Source organism: Mobula birostris, chromosome 11 (genome assembly GCF_030028105.1).
Source record: "Mobula birostris isolate sMobBir1 chromosome 11, sMobBir1.hap1, whole genome shotgun sequence".
Lineage (NCBI taxonomy): Eukaryota > Metazoa > Chordata > Chondrichthyes > Myliobatiformes > Myliobatidae > Mobula > Mobula birostris.
This window is the reverse complement of record NC_092380.1, coordinates 51715619-51741888: the sequence shown is the minus strand read 5'-3', so window position 1 is coordinate 51741888 and position 26270 is coordinate 51715619. Positions and strand designations below refer to the sequence as shown.

The window sequence follows — 26270 nt, the reverse complement described above, 5'->3', positions numbered from 1 at the left end:
AGCCCGCTGTCATTTGCAAGCTCAAGGAGCTGATCTCCTTCCCGCGCTGACATGGATGATTCACCAGGGACATTCACAAATGGGTCAGGGACCCATTCCTTTGCACGTCTTGGGTCATTGATAACCTTGCTTGCATTAAAATTCAACAGTGCGTGACAGGGAGTGAGGAAAGGTGCAGCTGACTCATATCGTTTCATATCACCAAATCATATTGTTTCCTCACGGCCCAGTGGTTTGGGATCACTCTTAGCACGAAGAGAGACCCATCAGGATGCTCGCTCTCTCTCTCCCTCTCCCACTCAAAAAAATCTATTTCCGGGATATTGTATATGATTTCCAGGCATCAGGGAGCCACTACTGAGATGCGGGAGACTCCCGGAACTTCTGGGAGAAGTGGGATGTCTGTCATTATGTCAGCATAACTCTTGGATTCTGGGAAATATGTCAGCATAGCTCTTGCCTTCTGGGAAATATAGTGAACAGGAAAAGTCAGGCAGGAAAGAAGCTCCCCTTGAACTTTGCTGCAATTTATCCTGTTCAAGCAAGACTGAAATCAGTGCAGATCCACAGCACTGATAGGAAAGTAGGAGGATCTCTGCTTTGCATCTGGTTACCCTGATTCTGACCTGTTAGTGCTCACTACTGACACTGGGAACAATAAACGGGAAATTCAGTTCAATCCACAGGGCTGACGTCTTGTTTTGATAAGCACTAACTTCATCCAAAGCCAAAATATGCATCTCGCCTTCGTCCTTCTACATAAGTGCAGAGAAAAGACTCAGCGCAATTATAGCAAATTACAGACTGACATTATATTCACGGTGAAAGGAAAGGCATTTTCTTGGCTGAGGCCTGCAAAGAAAATAAGAACAAAATGTGCTTTCAATTGGTGTCTGTGAAACAGGAAATCAAGCTGATGAGTGATCACAACAGAGTCAGTATTGGGTCTTTAGGTAATGTGAGCATAAAGCTTTGCTGCTCATTAAGCAAGATACCCCCCTCGCACACGATAGGCTGTCATGTAAAAATTGCCAAGTGCAGCCAAAAGAGAAACAATATTGAGTGAAAGAAAAAGGTAAGAGGATTTAAAGTTCTCAATCTTTATTTCAATTGATTTTCTGTAAATTCATTTAAGTATGAAGTTATTATTTTTATATTTGGCTCTGTGATCAGCAATTACTGATTTTTGTTTTTAATTCACTTTTTGACGTCTAGGCTTTGTTGGTGAAGGCAGCACTTACCTGAAGTGTCCTTGAGAAGGTGGTGGTGGGGCTCGCACAGATTACCGGGTAGGGAGCTCCTAGCTGATGGACGAATGGTGATGTATTTCCCAGTCAGGGCGCTGCAGAATACAAAGGGGGAGATTGCATGTGGTGGCGTTACTGTGTATCTGAAGCTTTATTGCCCTTCCTGGTGACAAGGTCGCATGTTTTTGAGGTTCTGTTGGAATACCCTGGGCAAGTATCTCAGTGATACAGTACGGAGACGGGCCCTTCAAACCAGCCAGTTCATGCTGGCTGTCAATCACCTATTCACACTAATCCTAAATTAATCCCATTTTTTATTCTTCCCACATCTCAATGAACTCCCCCCAGATTCCACCACTCACCTGCACGTTAGGAGCAACTACCTAACAGCCTGCAGAACTTGGGAATGTGGGGGGGGGGAGGGAGAAGTGGAGCAGCCAGAGGAAATGCACACAGTTAAGAGAGAACACACAACCCATTCCCCCATGGACACATGCAGAGCACGGGACTGAATGCATACCCTTGGTGCTGTAAGGCAGTCGTTCTACTAGCTGCACCACTGTGGACATACTGCAGCTGTATGCACCAGTGGAGTGAATGCTTATGGTGCTTGGTAGGCTACAAGATTAAGTCAACTGCATTGTTCTGGATTGTACCAAGATCCTGGTTTATACCTTATTGACAGAAAAATTTCCACCTGTCTAGTTGAGACCGGCTTCAACATTGTAGGTAATTTTGATCAAAGATTAGCTTTTTGTCACGTGTACTTCAGCACATACAGTGAGGTGCATTGTTTTGTGTCAAATTGGACCAGAAAAGAATGTGCTGGATAGCGCACAAATGTCATTATGCTTCTGGTGACACAGTCCCGATCGTTAATTCCCTATCTTTCTCCTAATTTCCTTTGATTGTGCCACGGTTCCGACCATTACTTTCCCATTTGCTTCTAACTCTCCTTGATGATGGCACGCCTGGTTTCCATCAAGACCTTCAGCATAAGAACCCTAGCGTTACAACCACTAGTCGCCAGATGGTTGGTTTTGCCTGTGTGGTAATTAACATTTCCTGGCCACTTAGAACGGTGTGTTCTAAGTTTTGCTCCATTTTCAAACTTTACCTATGAAACTCCGTCTCTCTGTGTCAAGATCCCTCCTGTTTGCTGTTCAATGTTCACGTCCGCGTAGCACCCTATCTCAATCTCCGTGCCGGTATCCTGTACTTGGGTTCGCTTCAGTCGCTCACTGCGACATCAGGTACTGACATAGCGTGTCCACAGCTTACTAACCCTAACCTTCGGAAGGTGGGAGGAAACCAGAGCACTGAGAGGAGACCCACATGGTTGTGGGGATCTTGGGAACTCCTTATCAACAGTGGCCAGTGCCATAGAAGGGTGCGCTATCTATTACATTACTATGCCGCCCCATGTATTGTAGAAATCAGGCTGGCTTGGGTTAGCCTCACTTTACACATCGATCTCTTTACATTCCAGTGAAGTTGACCCTAGAAAATTACCCAGCTGGTTAAATTGTGTAGAGTGTGTTTTCGCATCTGCATGAAAGTCGGGTTTGGAGACCTGTCCCAAATACAGTGGATTCCAGTTATTTGGGACACACGAGGACAAGTACATTTTGGCCCAATTAAGCGGCTGTTCCAATTAGCTGAAGTTAACAACGTTAAAAAAAAGACAAATTATCATTTAAGTGTGTAACAAATTATGTATTTAAATAAAATACAGAACAAAATAGAACAATATCAATACTACTACAGCACTATTAAACTGTGTATTAGTTTCTAATAGTTATTGATGGAGGAAGCTATCCAGTGTACGCTGGAGTGTTCTTTTGATTGACTGAAAATGAACAAAATCAGTGCAAACACCAAGTGTAGATAATGGGCTGTCTTCATACAATGCTGTTGACAATTGCATCCTCCTAATCTTCATTTTCATTGCAACATTCAAGATGATTTTTGATACTTTGAAATTCTTCATAGTTCCTAACTTGTTGAAGTAATGATATTGTTTCAGTTTTACTCCTGGCCATTTCTGGCATCTCTAAGCCTGAATGCTTGAAACCACAGTGAACTAAAGAGTCCGGAATTATCTCACTGCTTATTTTGTTGCCAACTATCAGTGACAAAATCACTCGTTTTTTGAACACAAGCACATGTAAGAGATGCTATTTAAAAATTTCTCGCTCAAAGCACGGTGTAGTGTCTAACAGTTACACAAGTGCACACAACTGATACTAATTAGAAACTATTCAGCAACAGTCTCCTGCCCCAATTAAGCGACAGCGTGTCCCAAATCAAAAAAGGGAATCCCGACTATCTTCTTGATTAAATTTTGCTTTTTAAAAGCTGTCCCAAATAAATGGCTGTCCCGATTAACCAATGATCCAATTAACCAGGATCATCTATATTTGTAATGCAGCAGTTTGCACAGAACAACTGATCTTCATGGTGTTGGTTGGGAAGTAGATATTGGCATGCCCAATGAAAAATATGCTTCTTTTCAAAACAGTGCTGTGCAATCTTTTAGACCCATATTAAGGATCATGCAAGAACTTGGCTTAGTGTCTCATCTGAACACTTTTGAAAATGAAACAGTCCTCCAATGGAGTGTCAGCCATGAATAATGTTCTTAAACCCTGGAGTATAACTTGAACCTACAAAGTACTGTAATTTCTATTACCTATTGCTTAAGCCGTTAGTGGTCAGCCCTGATGTTGGAGCGGACCAGAAGTTTGCTGTGCAGCAGGATGGATGAGCGTTCAATGCATTTAATTTTATAACAGTTTGGAAGAAACATTTGGAAGCTATGTCTTGTAAACAGACTGGATTGCTGTAGTTAGGACAGGTTCTGAAGAACTCTTTCAATCATTGAATCCCTCTATTAGCAACATATCGTGGCTACAGAGTGTTCTAGGAACAGGATGCACTGTTGCGATTTGCCAAGACTTCTTCTGCAGCACTTCTGAAATCACAGAGAACAAAGACAGCAGGTGCCTGGAACAATGTCATTTCCAAGTTCCTTATTACTTAACGCACCTGACAATAGACTGTGGAATAATTTCAAATGTGTTTAAAGACATAATCTCCTTTGACTCCACTCACACTACCACAAGCCTCCATATGAGCCTAAGCTATTTATTTCCTTTGATGGATACTTGAAACTTCCTTTGCTTCCGTCCCTCTCCAGTACATCCCATCAGCTTGGTGCATTTTAATGACTATATTGCTCCTGTTTTTGGTTCTTATTCTGAACTAAAGCAGTTGGTCAACTTTTCTTCCACTGTCTTGCCTTCACAGTGTCCATCACTGATCCTTTGACTCCCTTTGCTAACTTCTCTGTTTTCGCCTCAGGAGCCAAGGTAATGAGCAGAATTCATTATGTGTCCACAGCTCCTTTATCCCATTTCCTCCCATCCTGAGGCTGAGCTGAGCTGAGGGTGAGCATTACCATATGTGCCCTTCATCAACAGGAATATCTGGCCAGTACAGCAGGTCCTTTTTCCCATCTCTCCCTTGCTGCTTCATTCAGTTCTGCCCATGATTGGCTGATAAGTGAGGTGACCTGCTACAGCAATTAATGTTTTTAAACATTTTGTCGTAGATTGGTTCATTGGAATCTTGTTACACCTAGAGTAACAATCATGTACTATGCTGTTGTGTATACACTCTTAGATATTTAATGTAGTTCATTTAATAATTTGTTAGGGAGGTATTTGATCTGTGCTTATGCTTTCACTGAGATCAGCCAATGAGCCAAAAATGAGGCGAAAATAGAATAACAAAGGATTGATCCTTTAATACGAATGCAAATAGATCCTTCTGTTGACCACCTGTTTATACTAGTTACAGATTAACAAGAGGCCACTGTGAACTCACTTTATCTGAATCAATACTACAAGTGCTATTTCAGATGGAAGGAAGTTTTCACACTATAGCACAGACACACATTGAAAAACAAAGGAGAACTATATCAGGACACACTTGGAAATAAGCAGGAAAGAATTTTGTAGGGACAATGAGGTGGATCTAAAAGTCTGCAGTGTGTATATCCACTGGGTTCTTAGTGCAGTGATGTGCAGAGTGCAGAGCATTACCTGGGTGACACAGAGGAGTTCAGCTTGGATTGTGCACATGCACATAATGAAGCACTCATGATCAAATACAACCTGAGGGACATGAGCCTGATTTACAAAAAACTGCACTCTTTGGAAGAAAAGGAAGAGTGACACTAGTATAACAATCCTTACAAGTGTACAAGAATAACCAATTCACTCTCTTCTACTTTCTAACTGTATTGGTGATGATTCTGGAGATTTAATAGACACTGTTGCTGTTTTCTTCAATCATTGTTAGACTCATTTGGGACTACATTCAAACCCACAATGTGCAAACCATTAACTTGGGTATTTTATGCTGAGGTCAAGTAGTGTATGTAATTCTATCTGAATCTTTCACAAACTCCTATGTGACCATGCATAACTTCACAAAATTTCTAAATTCCACTTTCAGCACATGAACCTTGTGTAATTTGCACCTCTTTCCTTTATAGGATATGTGGTGTTGGCATTTTTTCAAATATTTTATCCACCTTCCCTTCTAATGAACCAGACTCTAATATGTGCTAGCTCTTCTATACTTGATCATGTTTGCTGGAATATATTGTGGAGTGGAATGGTGGGCTAATCTACAGCTCAGAATTAATACTTTGTGACTATATTCAATTTGTTTTCTACATTTTTCGTCAGTGCCTTTTCCACATTTTCCCTGACAGCTCCTCCATATGCATCTGGATGACAAGGAGATTTACCACAATATTTGAACTCTTTGGGGAAATTATTTTATATAAAAATGAATCTGAATTCTTCATGTGTGTTTTTGAAGATAGTGCAGAATCCACATGCTTTAACCATAATGAATGGTTTGACCAGCAGCAGCTGGGGCTTGTTCACATTTCTCTTGAGCCATGTAGGCACTTTAGAATAACTCCTGGTGGCTGCAATCTTGAGTCTTAGTGAACTGTGCTCTCACTGGTTAGTCTTCCTGATCTTTGTCTTCTCGAGACGAGCAGACAAGGCTCAAGCTACTGCTTTCATGTTGGCAATACCCAAATGCTCTGTGAAGCTCCTCTCTTATCCTGCTTTGTTGATAAACACTGCTGCTCCTTTTGATGGCATCTTCATTGATGAACAACTGTGTGGTGGGCATACTTTAGTATTCTCACCAAAGGTGTATTCAACAGAACAAGAGACTGCCAATTCTGGAATCTGAAGCAACCCACAGAGGAGAGGGAGAGCCCATGCCTCAGATCAAGATCCTTCGTTGGGATGAAAAGAAAGAGGAGAGATAGCCAATATAAAAAGATGGGGGGATGGAGCAAGAGCTGGCAGGTGATTAGTGGCTCCAGGTTATGGGCGTGAAAGGCATGTGAGTGAGTGAGGAGTGTGGGAATGATGTACAAAACTGGGAGGTGACAGGTGGAAGTGGCAAAGGGCTGAAAAAGATGGAATCTAATAGGGAAGAACTTTGGCCATCATTGAAGGGGAGAGGAAACAGAGGGAGGAATGTGTAATTGATGGGCAGATGGAGTGGATAGGAGCCAGTGGGAGCAGGTTAAAAAAAAATGGAGAGAGACAGAGGGGAGTGGTTTCTGGAAGCTGGGAAAATTGATGTTTATGCCACCAGACTACCAAGGCAAAATATGAGGTGCTGTTCTTCTAATCTTCTAACCTTAACATGACAGTAGAGGTGGACAGATATCTCAGTGTGAAATAGGAAGTGAAATTAAAATGGCAGGAGATCCTGGCTGGTACAGTGAATGGAGCAAAGGTGCTTGATGAAGCAGTCCCCCAATCAACAGTGCAGAGGAGGCCACACCAAGAGCAGTAGATGCAATAAATAACAATTCATGAGTGTGTCCAATTAATCAAAATATATTTTAATATATTAGCACAGGATCTATATACTTCAATTTTGTTATTTCTGGCTATAGTACAGGAAAATCATCCCCTATTACCTGTAAAATGTATATTCTGTTTCTGTACTTGTGTCTTCTTATGGGGATCTTACTATTGTCTCAGTTGTGGCAATTTGCTTGGATGCTGGATGTTCGATGTCCTTGACATGTTGCATCAGAAGGATAGCTGATTTCTGCACTCTTGATGCTGCAGTCGTGGAAGTTATTGTCCTAGGTCTAAGAACAAGTGGTGGAACCCCGTGATTACTAATTTAATTCCGAGTGCCTCCCTTGTTATTTTCCTGCCCTTCATTACTGTACACAGCACACAGGCACAGTGCCTTGTTCAATATGCTGATCACTGCCCGAGTTACACAATGGGAAGCTCCACAATCTTGTTTCAGTGTGCGAAATGAGAGGTGTCACAGCACACCAGGAGGGACTCAACAACATGACTTCTGTTGGAATTGGAATTGGTTTATTATTCACGTGTAGCAAGACACAGTGAAAAGCTTGTCTTGTTCACACAGATCAGATCAATGCACAGTGCACTGAGGTAGAACAAGGCAAAATAATAACAGAATGCAGAATAATGTGCAACAGCTCAGAAAAAGTACAGTGCAGGTAAACAATAAGGTACAAGATCATAATGAGATAGATTATGAGGTCAAGAGTCCAATTTATCATACGAGGAAACTATTTAAGTCATAGCAGTGGGTAGAAGCTGTCCTTGAGCCTGGTGATATGTGCTTCCAGGGTTTTGTATCTTCTGCCTGATGGGAGAGGGGAGAAGAGAGAACATCCAGTGTAGGTGGGGTCTGTGATTATGTTGGCTGCTTAACTGAAGCAGTGGTTGTACACACTCTGTTGCTCCCTGCTATACACACATCACTGGGTGAAGAGTACAATTGCTGAAAGCAGCCACAATGGTGGAGAAGTGCTGAGAGAAATTCAGATTTCAGACATATTCTCAAGAATGGTCTCAACCTTTTCCTTGACTGACTCTAAATTGTTTGATTCCACCCTCAGGTCAAATAAATCACTGCCTCACACACAAAGAGTCTTCTGAAGATTAACATCATGATTATGAAGGCTCCTGAAAACCTCTGAGTATGTACAGCCTTTTCTCCTCTGCAGAAGCTGTGATCCAAACATCACCTTGGTTGAGTTAACAGTATTCAGCTCCTTTTAACATCTTGTTTGAAATATCTTGGGTCACATTTTAAGGCAGCTTGGTTTATAATTGTATCTCCTAATGGGTGTCATTTGCTAGATTATCTTGCATTTCTTTAACCACATTAAAATGTACACATGCCTGAGCAGCCCTTATCTGAAATTCCAAAATCTGAAATCTGAATTTTTTTGAGGGTCAACATAATGTCACAAATGGTAAATTCTACAAGGCGCTGGAAAGGTTCCCAGGGCTCCGCACACCACAGGCAGATCTGAGAAGTGACCTGACATATGTAATGAACATGAATTAATGAAAAAAGGAAAAACACTGCATAAAGCAAATGATGCATTGAAAGAGTGGATTCATCAACATTGGAGTGAACGTAAGCCACTTAATAGTATGCTGATCATAAAACAAGCAAAAATCTATCATGACGAACTGAAAATTGAAGGTAATTGTGAATATCCAGCAGGCTGGTTGAATACACTTAAGAAAAAAAAACACAGTATTGAATTTTTAAATATTTGTGGTGATAAAGTGTCTGCTGATCACGAAGCTGCAGAGAAATTCATTGATGAGTTTGCTAAGATCATTGCTGATGAAAATGTAACATGCTGAATGGCTGCATCAGGACATACGGGTGTTGAGCAAGTGCAAAACAAAGACTGCTTGTGGGCAGCACATAAATTCAGAGCCAGGAATGATGGCAATGCCACACAGCCACTGACTGTTCACCTGGGCGGCTGAGGTAGTGATAACTTACCTTTCTGATGGGTCAATGTACAAAATTGTTTCATGCACAAAATTATGAAGAATGTTTTTTAAAACTACCTTCAGGGTAGATGGGGAAATTGCATTTGTAATGTGGATGGAGTTCATGTTTAGATGAGGGTCCCATTCTGTAGGCATCTCATTATGTAAATGCAAATATTTCAAAAACTGGAAAAGTCTGAAATTGGGAACACTTCGGAGCATTTCAGATGAGGGGCACTTGGTTTTGGCCCCTGCCAGTTCAACATACAGATCCTACACCAAAAGCATTGTTCATTATCCATAGTTTACAATCAAAGTCAGGGAGATTTGACTACTCTGGGCAGGATAACATGTTTGACTTAATTTTACTATTCTCTCACATACTTGAGTTTTCAGCTGAGATCTGCAGCAGATTCATTGGGCATCCAGTCTGATGTGCACTTCTTGCTCCTTGTTGTGAACCTGCCTTTGCTTTTGCAGCTGACCTACTCGTGATTGGAATGTGTCCACACAGAGTGAACTCCGTCGATTCGCATTTAATTCTTTAAGCCAACCTCTCCCTGGTAAGTTGGACATAGAGTCATACAGCACAGAAACAGAACTTTCAGCCCAACACATCCATGCTGACTAAGATTCCCATTTAAGATAGTTCCATTTGCCTGTATTTGACCCATATTCTTCGAAATCTTTCCTATCCCTGCCCAGGTACCTTTTAAATGTTAATTCACCTGCTTTAACCACATCCTCTGGCAGCTCTTTGATGTATGGACAACCCTCTGGGTGAAAAATTTGCCCCTCAGGCTCTTATTAAATCTTTCCCCTCTGGTCATTAATCAATGCCTGATTCCCAATCCTGGGAAGCAGATGGTGTGCATTCACCCTGGTCCTTTGTATCGTCAGCAGCTTCCCCCTTTGACTATAACGACAAGTCCCACATGGCATCTGACTCAGTGTCTCGCCATACACACAAGAGATTCTGCAGATGCTGGAAATCTTCAGCAACACATACAGAATGCTGGAGGAATTTAGCAAGGCAGGCAAGATCTATGAAGGGGAATAAACATTTGATATTTTGGGACAAGACCCTTCATGAAGGGTTTCAGTCCAAACATAGAATGTTTATTCCCCTTCATTTGATGCTGCCTGGCTTGTTGAGTTGCTCAGTATCTCATTCCCATTCCAACATGTCAATCCATGGCTTACTCCACTGTTATGATGAGGCCACACTCAGGTTGGAGGGGCAACACCTTATATTCCGTCTAGGTAGCTTCCAACCTGATAGCATGAACATCGATTTCTCAAACTTCCAGTAATGACCAACCCCCTCCCCCATCACCATTCTCCATCCCCCTTTCCCTCTCTCACTTTATCTCCTTGCCTGCTCATCAGCTCCCTCTGGTGCTCCTCCGCCTTTTCTTTCCTCCAGGGCCTTCTGTCCTCTCCTATTGGATTCCCCCTTCTTCATCCTGTATCTCTTTCACCAATCAACTTCCCAGCTCTTCACTTCATCCCTCCCTCCCCCAGTTTCACCTATCACCTTGTGTTTCTCCCTCCCCTCCCCTTCTAGCTGACTCCTCATCTCCCCCACCACCCCCCCCACCGTCTCGATGAAGGGTCCCAGCCAGAAACATCGACTGTTTACTCTTTTCCATAGTTGCTGCCTGGCCTGCTGAGTTCCTCCAGCATTTTGTGCATGTTGCATGTTTTTCTTGAATTGTTTTTGCTGAAACTCAATGTTATATCTCTATTATTAATCCAGCATTCAGCAGCTGTATTGATATACCGATAATTAAATATAACTTTAAATTAAAACTTGCTATGTTTTCCATTATTGTCACAAGTTGTATATATTCAGGCTAAATTTCCTCTTCAGGCCCCCTTTTAGCTTTGATGTTTTATAAGTCTCCCCTCTCACCAGTGTTTCTTTTAATCTGAGAATTTACTTGACTGACATTATTCATCTCCCCACTCTTGGGAGTTGTCTTACACGTCAAGTGTTACCACACGCACCCATCCGCGCCAGCTTCCCGAATCCCGGAGTGTAGATAGTGGCGCGGCCCCTTTAAGATTCAGGACAGTCGCGCTAATTGGCAATCCATGTTTTGGGCGCCAAGGATTGAAGGAGCACCTGAACTGAGGTCTGGTGCTCGATCGTAAACCCACTTGTGGTTTTGACTAGTGTTTGGTTTGCGCTCAAATTCCCGACCCAGTTTAAAATCAGGTCTCAGTCCTCGCTGCGGGTACTCCAGCATTTGGATCTCATTGTCTCGTTACAGTTCAATTGAGCCAGTGTGGACCCAGTGGGGTATCAGAATCTTTCACTCGCTAAAACCAGCCACAGCGAAGATGTTTCCCGACAGAGCCTGGAGATACACGATCTCCAGTAACCTTGAGTCAACGTTTACAAGGAGGAGGTCGGAGTCGCTTGGGAGAACCAGTCGGTACCGCTCTGGAGTCAAGTACATCGTCCACAACCCCGGAGACATTCGACGGTGACCCGGGTTCTTGCCGCAGCTTCCTCATCCAGTGCTCGTTCGTGTTTGAGCTCCAGCCGTCCCGATTCCCTTCGGAGCACGGAAAGGTGGCCCTCGTCATCTCTCTTCCGACTGGGAGAGCCCTGGCCTGGGCCACCGCACATTGGAAATGAAGGCCGGCGACTTGCCCGGACTTGGAGGAATTCATGGCCGCCGGAGCAAGCCGCATCTCAGACTGCCTGATGGACGGTCGGCAGCCGACTACATGATCAAATTTTTCTAACCTTTGGCTCAGGAGAGTGGTTGGAACGGGGAAGACTTGTCCACGCTATACTGCCTTAGACTCTGAGATAAACCGGATGATGTCCTCGCCTTGGGAGAGCCAGCAGGGAGCTTGGGTTTTAATCGACCAGTCCATCAGTCTCAATAACCGCCTAGGAGAGTGAAAGTGGGGCCACTTCAGGAGGTTGAACAGCCGGTCTGAGCTCGGTCCCTACAGTGCATTGCAGTTCCACTCCCCAACCTAGGGCCATGACCAGCCCGTCGCCTGCTCAAGATCCGCTCGAATCCATGCAGGTCGGCTGCACTAGACTCTCTGCTGGTGAGAAGTCCCGGTGTCGGAGTCAAGGTTGCTGTTTTTACTGCGGGGAAGCGGGGTCACCTGAGGGCCAAACGTCTGAAGCTGCAGCCAGCTGGGGAACTGTTATGACTGCCCAATGTCAGGGGGACTGTGTCGGTAGCAGCCATTAATGCCCAATCCCATGGACCCTGGTTTTGTGCTGAAGGCAGAGTTCACCTAGGGTAAGAGTCTGAGGAAGGAAAAGGCCTTGGTTAACTCTGGGGAAGTGGGTAACGTTTTGGATTGGGGTTCTGCCTGTCAGCTTGACATGCCGCTGCGGGAGTTGAGTCAGTCCTTGCCCGCAGCTATCTTGAACAGCTGACTGCTAGGCTCTGGGCAGATCCAGTAACACTGTGGAATTGCAGATGATGATAGGGGATCATGTGGAAGACATTAGTTTATATGTTATGACTTGTACTCCTAATCCTCTGGCATCCTTGGCTGTCCATGCTTAACTCATCCGTGTAATGGAGGAAGAGGAGAATCACTGCTTGGTTCAGCCATTGTAAGAGAGTTTGTTTTTGGTTTGGTGTTTCAACCCCCAGACTCTCTCGAGACCAACGGCCAAAGTGGGGACACAGACTTCTGCTTCTGAACTAGAGATCTTGTTGTAGCACACCCCTGACTGAACTGGGTCAGGACTCGCACGGCCCATTGGCTGGAGCTGGCTTGTCTTCCCATGAAAGTAGGTTTCCTGAAGGCTCCAGCCAATGGGCCCATGCGAGTCCTGACCCAGTTCAGTCAGGGGTGTGCTACAACAAGATCTCTAGTTCAGAAGCAAACCAAGGAGGTGCCTAAGCAGTCTAGAACTCTAGCAACTGAGCCAAGGGACTCCATTTGCCAGGTCCTGCCTAAGGGGAAGGTTCTAACACAGCAATTCTTGGAACCTAGTCCCAGGAGTACTTGAACTATTTGTTGCACTTGCTGCCAATGTCTGAGGAGACGGACAAGGACTTGGACTGATATTTGGCTTCTGTTTTCACTAAGACTCTTGTGGACCTATGGGGGAGACTGTGGAGTCTCAGAAATCATCCTCTGAGGAAGGTCTGAGGTAATTGCAGCACCCAAGCTGGTAGAAATCTCTTGTGTTTACAAGGATTTGGAAGAGTCTGTCAATAAGGGAAAGGCCTCAACTCCTCCATTGCATTGACCATACAACTGTGCAATAGATCTACTGCCAGGTATGGATCCACTGCCAGGTATGGATCCTCCATGGGGTCAATTATATGTGCTCTCGGACCCAGAGAGAAGCATTATAGAGGAGTATACTAAGGAGACCCTCCACCTCTCCAGCCAGCACTGGCTTCTCCCCCATACAGAAGATGGAAGGGCGTCTGCGACCATGCATTGCATATAGAGGACTGAATTGTATAATAGTCAAGAATCATTGCCCTCCTCTACTCACGAACACTGCTTTCAAGATTCACCAGGGGCAAGAGTTTTCTTGAAGCTGGACTTGCGGAATGCATACAATCTCCTTTGCATAAAGGAGGGTGATGAGTGGAAGACTGAATTCAACACAGTGGCCACTGAGTACCTGGTCATGCCTTTCGGCCTTGTGAACATGCCAGTAGTTTTCCAGGCCTCTATAAACTATGTGCTCTGGGATGCTCTCCGTAGATACACCTTCATCTACTTGGATGACATCCTAATTTTCTCAAAGTCCATTACGTCAGAGATAACCTCACGAAGTTTCTTCATCATGGACTTTATGCCAAGCTGGAGAAGTCTGAATTTCATGTAACCACTATTTCTTATTTTGGGCTTCATCTTGAATGGCAATTTCAAGGTGGACCCAAGTAGGACGTAGGCAGTTGGAGACTGGCCACCACCATCTAATGTGAAGCAGGTCCAGCAATTCCTGGGATTTGCCAATGTCTATCAGAAACTACAGCTCTGAGGCGGCTCTGCTGACAGCATTAACCAAGAGATCCACAGGCCATTTTGTGTTGTCTACCAAGGTGAAGGCTGCTTTTGCAGAGTTCAGAGGTTCACGACAGCTCCCATTTTGGTGGCACCTAACCAGGGCCTTTCCTTAATTGTGGAATTGGATACCTCGGACATCAGAGTGGGTGTGGTGTTGTCTCAACTGACACTTCGAACAATAAACTGCACCTGTGCCCATTCTTTTCCAGGTGACTATCCCCAGCAGAGGGGAATTGGGACACTGGGAATAGAGAGCTGCTCTCAGTCAAGTTGGCTCTGAAGGAATGGCATCACTGGTGCAAGAGGTCTCAAGAACTTTTTAATCGTATGGACGGACCACAAGAACTTGGCTTGTATTCAGGAGGCCAAGAAATTGAATTCTAGGCAGGCCAGGTGGTCTCTTTTTTTTTCAACCATTTTAATTTCATCCTGACCTATCAACCAGGATCTAAGAACCAGAAGCCAGATGCATTGTCCCATCAGTTCAATGAATCCAAATGAGAAGAGCAGCCTACCACCATTTTGTCCCAAACCAAGGTGATAGCACCAATTTGTTGGGGGATCAACACACTTGTTCACAAGGGCCAGGTGCAAGGGTAGATTGCTCAGAATGGCCCACTGGGGCGGCTGGTATTAAGGAGGAGTATATTAAGGAGGCCCTCCAACTCTCCAGCCAGTGCTGGCTTCTCCTTCATACAGAAGACCAACTGGAGTCTGCAATGATGCAGACTCAGGTTCTTCAATGGAGACGCGCATCGAGATTGACATCTCACCCATGGATGGCCAGGACCCTCAAGTTCATTAAGAGAAGATATTGGTGACATGGAATGGTGAAGGAGATCTGTCAATACAAGCTGGCATACAAGGTCTGTGCCCAGAACTAGGAGCTCTGCATCCAACCTCAAGGGCTTCCACACCATGGGCTCACCTCTCCATGGACTTTGTCATGGGTCTTCGTCATTCCAAGGGAAAGACGCGGCATGGTAATTTAGGATTTTTTTTAAAAATGCTTGCACATTCATCACCTTGGACAGACTTCCATTTGTGGTGGAGATGGCCAAGACTGTCTGGCAGCAGGTCTTCAGGATCCATGGTTTTCTGGTGGGCTTTGTGTCGGATCATGGTCTGCAATTTGCATTATGTTTCTGGACAGGGTTTTGCAAACTTGGGCAACAGCAAGTCTTTCCTTTGTTTCACCCTCAGTTCAACGGCCTGATGAAGCAGATATGAAATGTACCCTAAGATGCCTGGCCTCTGAAAGATTGAATGAGTGGAGTGACCATTTGATGTGGACGGAGCTCTTCCTTAACACCTTATGGCATTTGGCACATGGGATGTCTCCTTTTTGAATGCCAATTTGGGTATTATCCACCACTCTTCCCCGAGCAGGAGGCAGAGGTTGGGGTTGCTGCAGCTGAACATCTCCTCTGATGCTGCAAAGAAAGATAGACTAGAGCAAGGGAGATTTTTGTAGCTTCTACCGGAAAGCTGAAGTAAAGGTTAACTGCAAGGCAAGACAGGGACCAGCTTTTCAGCCTGGGCAACAGGTCTGGCTGTCGACTCAAGGTTTGCCTTTGAGAGTGGAGTCCAGAAAATTGGTGCCCAAGTTCATTAGACCTGTTGGGATTGTCAGGAATGCAAGCCTGATAGCCTACTCTGCAGCTTCCTTAGACCCTCCAGATCAATCCTAGCCCCACCACCACCCAGGTTTGTTGATGGGGAGCAGCTTTTCACTGAGGTTTTCTGGGCTCGCTTACTGTTCAAGGTGTTTGGCAATATCTCGTGAACTAGGAAGGATTCGGACTGGAGGAGAGGTGCTGGGTGCCTGAAAGAGACATCTCGGATCCAGCTCTCATCCATGACTACAATCATCGTCTCTCCGAGCAGCCAGGGCTGTCAGGAGTCAGCCTTGGGAGAGGGGGTCCTATTGTGACACACACACCCATTCGGGCCAACTTCCAAGGTTTAAATGCTCCAATTCCCTGGAGTATGGATAGCTGCCATGGCCCCTGTAAAGAATTGGGGCAGTCTTACTAATTGGTAATCATAAGACATTGGAGCAAAATTAGGCTAATTCAGCCCATTGAGTCTGCTCCACCATTCCATCATGGCGGATACCGGATCCCACTCAGCCCCATACACCTGACTTCTTGCCATATCCTTTGATGCCCTGACCGATCAGAAAAATATCAACTTCCGCCATAAATATACCCACAGATTTGGCCTCCACCGCAGTCTGTGGCAAAGCATTCCACAGATACACCACTCTGGGTAAAACAAAAATAATTCCTCCTTACCTCTTTTCAAAAAAAGTTGCCCCTCAATTTTGATGCTGTGCCCTCTAGTTCTGGATGCCCCCACCACAGGAAACATCTCCACATCCACCTTATCTCGACCTTTCAACATTCGGTAGGTTTCAATGAGATTCCCCCCCCCCCCACACATTCTTCCTAAATTCCTGTGAGTACTGGCCCAAAGCTGCCAAACACTGCTCGTATGTTAACCCCTTCACTCACAGGATCATCCTCAAACATCATCTGGACTCTCTCCAATGACAAGACATCCTTTCTGAGATATGGGGTATAAAACTATTGACAATACCCCAAGTGCAGCCTGACTAGTGTCTTAAAGCCTCAACATTATCTCCTTACGGGAGGTAGGAGGAGAGAGAACAGCGCGCCACGCGTGCGCAGCCCTCTGGTGAAAAATGATATTGTATCCATTAAATAGGGGCCGTGGACAATTCTGATTTGATCGAGATGGACGTGAAAGCACAAAGGAACATCTGGAGAAATTTCTGAAACGCCAGTTCACTGCTGTTGTTACTGCGCGGTTGGAAATCTTCCAGAGGGAAGGCCTCAAAATCCCCAACTTTGCCTGCTGTTGGCGACCAAGATTGAGGTCGAATCGTTTGGACAGAGATGGCGCTCAGCACTCGGTGTCGGAGAGTTGATCAGAGGCTCGAAGTTTTCAGATGACTCAGAGTCGGACTGTGGTCGGCATGGCAGGGAGAGTTTTTCTTCCTTCTCCTGTCTGCGTGAGATGTGGGACATTTGAGAGACCTTGAACTTTTTACTGTGCTCATGGATTTCTTCATCAAGTTATGGTATTGTTGCACTGTTGTAACTATATGTTATAATTATGTGGTTTTGTTAGTTTTTTCAGTCTTGGTCTGTCCTGTGTTTTGTGATATCACACCGGAGGAAATATTGTATCATTTCTTAATGCATTTCTAAATGACAATAAAAGAGGACTGCATGTCTTCATAATCTAATCTAATCTAATCTAATCTACTTTGCATTCTATTCCCATTTAAAATAAATGCCCACATTGCATTTGCCTTGTTACCACAGACTAAACTTGTTAATTAACCTTCTGGTAGTCTTGCACGAGAACTCCCAAGTCCCTTTGCACCACTGAAGTCTGAACCTTCTCCCCAGTTAGATAATAGTCTACACTATTGTCCCTTTATTTCCCAACACTGTATTCCATCTGCCATTTTTTTGCCCATTCTTCCAATTTGTCCAAGTCCTGCTGCAATCGCATTACTTCCTCAACACCAACTACCCCTTCACCTATCTTCATATCATCTGCAAATTTTCCCACAAAGCCATCAATTCCATTATCCAAATGATTGACAAACAATGTGAAAAGTAGCGGCCCCAATACTGACCCCTGAGGAACAGCACTAGTCACTGGAAGCCAACCAGAAAAGGCCCCTTTTATTCCCACTCAACTTCCTCCTGGCTGTCAGCCATTCCTCTATCCATGCCAGTATCCTTCCTGTAATGCTATAGGATTTTATCTTGTTAAGCAGCCTTGTGTGTGGTACCTTATCAAATGCCTTCTGAAAATCCAAGTAAATGACATCTACTGCCACACACATCAAAGTTGCTGGTGAACGCAGCAGGCCAAGCAGCATCTGTAGGAAGAGGCGCAGTCGACGTTTCAGGCCGAGACCCTTCTTCAGGACTGAAACGTCGACTGCACCTCTTCCTACAGATGCTGCCTGGCCTGCTGCGTTCACCAGCAACTTTGATGTGTGTTGCTTGAATTTCCAGCATCTGCAGAATTCCTGTTGTTGACATCCACTGCCTCTCCTTTGTCCCTCCTGCTTGTTACTTCCTCAAAGAACACTAACAGATTTGTCAGATAAGATTTCCCTTTAAAGAAACTATGCTGACTTTGACTTATCATTAGTCTTCAAGTACCCGAAACCTCATCCTTGATGACGGACTGCAACACTTTCCCAACCATTGGCTAGGATAACTGGCTTATAATTTCCTTTCTCCCTTATTGAAGAGTGGAGTGACCTTTGCAATCTTCCAGTCCTCTGGGACCATGCCAGAATCAAGCGATTCTTGAAAGTTCATAACCAATGCATCTGTTATCCCTTCAGCAACCTCTCTCAGGACTCTGGGATGTAGTCCACCTTGAGACCTTTGAGTTTGCCTTGCACTTTTTCCTTTGTAATAGCAATGGCACTTACTCTAGCTCCCTGACACTCACAGACCTCTGGCACACAGTTGGTCTTTCACAGTAAAGGCAGATGCAAAGTACCCATTAAGTTCATCTGCCATTTCTTTGCTCTAACCCCATCAACCTTACTAACTCACCAGCATCATTTTCCAGTGGTCCAATTTCAGCTCTCGTCTCCCTTTACTCTTTTTTAACTGAAAAACTTTTAGTACCCTTTATATTATTGGCTAGTTTGTCCTCATCTTTTATCTTTTCCCTTATAGCTTTTTAGTTGCCTGTTGTTGAATTTTAAACACTTCCCAATCATCTAACTTCCCACTCACTTTTGCTACCTTGTGTGCTCTTTCCTTGGCTTTTATGCAGTCTTTAACTTCCCTTGTCAGTCATGGTTGTCTGCCCCTGCCATCTGAGAACTACTGTGGTTCATATCTATCCTGTGCTTTGTGAACTATTCCCTGAAACTTCAGCCATCGCTATTCTGCCGTCACCCCCGCCTGTATATTCCTCCAATCCACCTGGGCAAGCTCCTCTCTCATGCCTCTGTAATTCCCTTTATTCCATTGGACACCTAGGTGCGACTCGAGTAGCAGCAGTACTCTCAAAGGATACGATTGAATATTCCTGTTTCAGCCTTATACAGCTAAAAAACACAACTGCTTCCAAGGTCAGTACAGTCAACAAAGATGTCTTAATGCGTTTAAATGAACTATCGCTGCTTAGAACCGACGGAAACAAAGCGATTGTAGTCAGAAGTGCCCAGGGAGAAAGCCTTGGAGGAAGCGTGGGTGTAGATCAGGATTACGTGCGTTTTAGGAAACAAGAGTTTTAAACTCCCTATATCGACTATCTTGCTGGCGAACGTGCAGTCTCTGGTGAATAAAATCGATGCACTCAGAGCCAGGGTGCTGAATCAGAGGGACATTAGGACAGCGTGTGTCCTTTGTTTTACAGAATCCTGGTTAACCCCTTCCGTACCGGATGCAGCGATCAAGATCGACGGGTTTACTATACACCGTCAGCATAGATCTCTCAAAAGCAGAGGTGGAGGAGTATGCCTCATGATCAACTCTTCTTGGTGCACAGATTTATATCAGTGCTGTCCCAATCCTGCTCACCAGACCTGGAATATCTAGCAGTAAAGTGCCGTCCTTTTTACCGACCACGGGAGCTCTCTGGGGTCATTTTGGTAGCAATTTACATTCCACCTCAGGCCAATGTCAAGCAGGCTCTAGATGATCTGAGTAATGGGATCAACATGCATGAAACAGTGCGCCCTAACACCTTCCCCGTCGTTTTAGGAGATTTTAACCAGGCCAGTCTGAAAAAATCGCTAAGCATCTACTATCACAGATCACTTGCAATACCAGAGGAAACAACACACTGGACCATTGTTACACCACCATCAAGAGTGCATCCCGTGTTATTCCACGCCTTCACTTCGGGAAGTCAGATCACTTGGCTGTACTTCTACTCCCTGAGTATAGGCAGAGACTGAAGTCTGCAGCACCAGCAGTGAGGACCATGATGGTATGGACAAGGGAAGCACCGGAGCACCTACAGGACTGCTTTGAATGGGTGGACTGGACTGTATTCAGGGATTTGTTTTTGAACCTGGATGAGTATGCAGCGGTTGTTACCAACTTCATTAAAACCTGTGTAGATGAGTGTGTGCCCACAAAGACTTGCTGTACATTCCCAAACCAAAGCCATGGATGAACCAGGAGGTACATCATCTGCTGAAGGCTGGATCTGTGGCATTCAAGTCTGGCAACCCAGGCCTGTACCAGAGAGCCAGGTATGATTTGCGGACGGCTATTTCAAGGGCAAAGAGACAATTTTGAATGAGGTTGGAGGCGACATCAGATGCACAGCACCTCTGGCAGGGTTTGCAAGAAGTTACTTCCTACAAAGCAAAACCCAATAGCATGAATGACACTGATGCTTCACTACCAGATGAACTGAACACCTTCTATGCCCGCTTTGAAAGGGAGAACACAACGACAGCTGTGAAGATCCCTGCTGCACCTGACCCTCTGAACTCCATATTGGAGGCTGATGTTAGACTGTCTTTAAAGAGAGTGAACCCTCACAAGGCGGAAGGTCCAGATGGAGTACCTGGTAAGGCTCTGAAAACCTCTGCTAACCAACTAGCGGGAGTATTCAAGGACATTTTCAACCTCTTACTGCAACGGGAAGAAGTTCCCATTTGCTTCAAAAAGGCAACAATTATAAGACCATAAGACAAAGGAGCAGAAGTCGGCCATTCGGCCCATCGAGTCTGCTCCACCATTTTATCATGAGCTGATTCACTCTCCCATTTAGTCCCATTCCCCCGCCTTCTCACCATAACCTTTGATGCCCTGGCTACTCAGGTACCTATCAATCTCTGCTTTAAATACACCCAATGACTTGGCCTCCACTGCCGCCCGTGGCAACAAATTCCATAGATTCACCACCCTCTGGTTACAAAAATTTCTTCGCATCTCTGTTCTGAATGGGCGCCCTTCAATCCTTAAGTCATGCCCTCTCGTATTAGACTCCACCATCATGAGAAACAACTTTGCCACATCCACTCTGTCCATGCCTTTCAACATACGAAATGTTTCTATGAGGTCTCCCCTCATTCTTCTAAACTCCAAGGAATATAGTCCAAGAGCAGACAAACGTTCCTCATATGTTAACCCTCTCATTCCTGGGATCATTCCAGTGAATCTTCTTTGTACCCTCTCCAACGTCAGCACATCCTTTCTGAAATAAGGAGACCAAAACTGCCCACAGTACTCCAAGTGAGGTCTCACCAGCGCCTTATAGAGTCTCAACATCACATCCCTGCTCCTATACTCTATTCCTCTAGAAATGAATGCCAACATTGCATTTGCCTTCTTCACCACCGACTCAACCTGGAGGTTAACCTTAAGGGTATCCTGCATGAGGACTCCCAAGTCCAGTTGCATCTCAGAACTTTGAATTCTCTCCCCATTTAAATAATAGACTGCCCATTTATTTCTTCTGCCAAAGTGCATAACCATACACTTTCCAACATTGTATTTCATTTGTCACTTCTTTCCTCATTCTTCCAATCTATTCAAGTCTCTCTGCAGACTCTCTGTTTCCTCAGCACTACCGGCCCCTCCGCCTATCTTCGTATCATCAGCAAACTTAACCACAAAGCCATCTATTCCATAATCCAAATCATTGATGTACAATGTAAAAAGAAGCGGCCCCAACACAGACCTATGTGGAACACCACTGGTAACCGGCAGCCTACTAGAATAGGATCCCTTTATTCCCATTCTGTTTCCTGCCAATCAGCCAACGCTCTACCCACATATGTAACTTTCCCGTAATTCCATGGGGTCTTAGCTTGTTAAGCAGCCTCATGTGTGGCACCCTGTCAAAGGCCTTCTGAAAATCCAAATATACAACATCCACTGCATCTCCCTTGTCTAGCCTACTTGTAATTTCCTCAAAAAATTGTAATAGGTTTGTCAGGCAGGATTTTCCTTTAAGGAAACCATGCTGAGTTCTGCCTATCTTGTCTTATGCCTCCAGGTACTCCGTAACCTCATCCTTGACAATCGACTCTAACAACTTCACAACCACCGATGTCAAGCTAACAGGTTTATAATTTCCTTTTTGTTTCCTTACCCCCTTCCTAAATAGCGGAGTGACATTTGCAATCTTCCAGTGATCCAGAACCATGCCAGAATCTATCGACTTTTGAAAGATCATTGCTAATGCCTCCGCAATCTCCACAGCTACTTCCTTCAGAACACAAGGGTGCATTCCATCTGGTCCAGGAGATTTATCTACCTTTAGACTATTCAGCTTCCTGAGTACTTTCTTTGTCGTAATTGTGACTGCGCACACTTCTCTTCCCTGCCACCCTTGAGTGTCCGGTATACTGCTGATGCCTTCCTCAGTGAAGACTGATGCAAAATACTTGTTCAGTTCCTCCGCCATCTCCTTATCTCCCATTACAATTTCTCCAGCATCATTTTCTATCGGTCCTGTATTTACTCTCACCTGTCTTTTACTCTTTATATACTTGAAAAAGCTTCTAGTATCCTCTTTGATATTATTTGCCAGCTTCCTTTCATAGTTCATCTTTTCCCTCTTAATGACCTTCTTAGTTTCCTTTTGTAAGCTTTTAAAAACTTCCCAATCCTCTGCCTTCCCACTAATTTTTGCTTTCTTGTATGCCCTCTCCTTTGCTTTAACTTTGGCTTTGACTTCTATTGTCAGCCACGGTTGCATCCTTTTTCCATTTGAAAATTTCTTCTTTTTTGGAATATATCTGTCTTGCATCTTCCTCACTTTTCGCATAAACTCCAGCCACTGCTGCTCTGCCGTCTTTCCCGCCAGTGTCCCTTTCCAGTCAACTTTGGCCAGTTCCTCTCTCATGCCACTATAATTTCCTTTACTCCACTGAAATACCGACAGATCAGATTTCGGCTTCTCTTTTTCAAATTTCACAGTGAACTCAATCATGTTATGATCACTGCCTGCTAAGGGTTCCTTCACCTCAATCTCTCTAATCACCTCCAGTTCATTACACAATACCCAATCCAGTACAGCCGATCCCCTAGTGGGCTCAACAACAAGCTGTTCTAAAAAGCCATCTCATAGACATTCTACAAATTCTCTCTCTTGAGATCCAGTGCCGACCTGATTTTCCCAATCCACTCGCATGTTAAAATCCCCCACAATTATCATAACACTGCGCTTCTGACAAGCCTTTTCTATTTCCTGTTGTAATTTGTAGTCCACATCCCTGCAGCTGTTTGGAGGCCTATAAATAACTGCCATCAGGGTCCTTTTACCCCTGAGATTTCTTAGCTCAACCCATAAAGATTCTGTAGCTTCCGATCCTATATCACCTCTTTCTAATGATTTAATATCATTTCTTACCAAGAAAGCCACACCTCCCCCTCTGCCTGCCTTCCTATCCTTCCGATACACTGCGTATCCTTGGATGTTCAGCTCCCAGAAACATGCATCCTTTAGCCACGTCTCAGTGATGGCCACAATATCATACCTGCCAATCAGTAGCTGTACGACAAGATCATCCACCTTATTCCTTATGCTGCGTGCATTTAAGTACAACACCTTAAGACCAGTATTTGATACTTCTTGCTTTGATTTCACTGCAACTTTATTGCACTGCAACTCATCCCAATGGCTACACATTTGCCCCATCACCTGCCTGTCTTTCCTGACATCTTTACTGCTCACTATCTTAGATTTATTTCTGTTTTCTCCTTCCTCCGCTCTATCATTCCGGTTCTCATCTCCCTGCCAAATTAGTTTAAACCCTCCCTAACAGCTCTATTAAACTTTCCCGTCAGGATATTGGTCCCCTTCGGGTTCAGGTGTAACCTGTCCATTTTGAACAGGTCATACTTCCCCCAGAAGAGATCCCAATGATCCAAGAATCTGAAGCCCTGCCTCCTGCACCAGGCTCTCAGCCACGCATTCATCTGCCTGATCCTACTATTCTTGCCCTCGCTAGCACGTGGCACAGGTAGCAATCCCGAGATTACTACCCTGGAGGTCCTGCTTCTCAGCTTCCTTCCTAACTCCTGGTAATCTCTTTTCAGGACCTCCTCCCTTCTCCTATCTATGTCATTGGTACCAACATGTACCAAGACAACTGGCTGCTCGCCCTCTCCCTTCAAAGTATTCTGGACCTGATCCGAGACATCCCGTACCCTGACACCTGGGAGGCAACACACCAAGCGGGTATCTCTATCAGGCTCACAGAATCTCCTGTCTGTTCCCCTGACTATGGAATCCCCTATGACTACTACATTCCTCTTCTCCCTCCTTCCCTACTACACAACAGCGCCAAGCTCAGTGCTAGAGACCTGGTCACCGTGGGCATCCCCTGTCAGGTCATACCCCTCAACAGCATCCAGAACAAGATATTTGTTGCTGAGGGGGACAGCCACAGGGGTGCTCTCTACTATCCGGGCATTTTCCTTCCCTCTCCTGACAGTCACCCAGTGAATTATACCAGCGCCTAAGAAGAATAACGTGGGCTGCCTGAATGACTATTGCCCGGTAGCACTCACATCGACAACGATGAAATGCTTTGAGAGGTTGGTCGTGACTAGACTGAACTCCTGCCTCAGCAAGGACCTGGACCCACTGCAATTTGCCTATCGCCACAATAGGTCAATGGCAGATGCAATCTCAATGGTTCTCCACAAGGCTTTAGACCACCCGGACAACACAAACAACTACATCAGGGTGCTGTTCATCCACTATACTTGGCATTTAATAGCATCATTCCCACAATCCTGATTGAGAAGTTGCAGAAGCTGGGCCTCTGTACCTCCCTCTACACTTCCGTCTGCAATCGGATCCTCTAAATCCTAACGGGAAGACCATGATCTGTGCGGATTGGTGATAACATGTCCTCCGCATTGACGATCAACACTGGTGCACCTCGGGTGTGTGCTTAGCCCACTGCTCTACTCTCTCTATGTGCATGACTCTGGCTAGACATAGCTCAAATACCATCTATAAACTTGCTGATGATACAACCATTGTTGGTAGAATCTCAGGTGGTGACAAGAGGGCGTACAGGAGTGAGATATGCCAACTAGTGGAGTAGTGCCACAGCAACAACCTGTACTCAACGTCAGTAAGACGAAAGAGCTGATTGTGGACTTAAGAAAGGATAAGATGAAGGAACACATACCAATCCTCATAAAGGGATCAGGCGTGGAGAGAGTGAGCAGTTTCAAGTTTCTGGGTGTCAAGATCTCTGAGGATCTAACCTGTTCCCAACATATCGATGTAGTTATACAGAAGGCAAGACAGCAGCTATACTTTATTAGGAGTTTGAAGAGATTTGGCATTAAAACAAATACACTCTAAAACTTCTATAGTTGTACCATGTAGAGCATTCTGTCAGGCTGCATCATTGTCTGGTATGGAGGGGCTACTGCACAGGCCCGAAAGAAGCTGCAAAAGGTTGTAAATCTAGTCAGCTCCATCTTGGGTGTTCGCCCACAAAGTACCCAGGACATCTTCAGGGAGCGGTGTCTCAGAAAGGCAGTATCCATTATTAAGGACCTCCAGCACCCAGGGCATGCCCTTTTCTCACTGTTATCATCAGGTAGGAGGTACAGAAGCCTGAAGACACACACTCAGCGATTCAGGAACAGCTTCTTCCCCTCTGCCATCCGATTCCTAAATGGACATTGTATCCTTGGACACTACCTCACTTTATTTTAATAAACAGTATTTCTGTTTTTGCATGTTTGCATCTATTCAATTTATGTAATTGATTTACTTGTTTGTTTATTATTATTTTCTCTCTGCTAGATTATGTATTGCATTGAACTGCTGCTACATTAACAAATTTCACATGCCGGTGATAATAAACCTGATTCTGATTCTGATACATGTGACTTGTGTTTCATCCTCAACTTGAATTCATACTGCAATCGTATTATGATCACTGTCTCCCAAGGGTTCCTTTACGTTATGCTCCCTAATAAGATCTGGGTTATTACGCAACACCAATCTAAACTAGCCTTTTCCTGAGCATAACTCAAGTACAAGCTGCCTTAAAAAGCCATCTTGTCGGCATTCAACAAATTCCCTCTCTTGTGATCCAATC

The 26270-nt window shown here is 44.6% G+C and overlaps 1 long non-coding RNA gene across 6 annotated transcripts; it reads left to right on the top strand.

Moving 5' to 3' along the window:
* Window positions 1-762: 762 nt before the first annotated feature.
* LOC140205078 (uncharacterized) lies at window positions 763-26027 on the top strand. 6 transcript variants are annotated; one of them, XR_011887747.1, is made up of 4 exons: window positions 763-1075; window positions 1216-1289; window positions 8242-9702; window positions 19589-26027. It is a non-coding gene; the product is annotated as an uncharacterized lncRNA (long non-coding RNA). The 6 variants fall into 6 exon arrangements; XR_011887744.1 differs by lacking the exon at window positions 19589-26027 and adding an exon at window positions 19210-19570; XR_011887745.1 differs by lacking the exon at window positions 19589-26027 and adding an exon at window positions 16889-17403.
* Window positions 26028-26270: the final 243 nt, after the last annotated feature.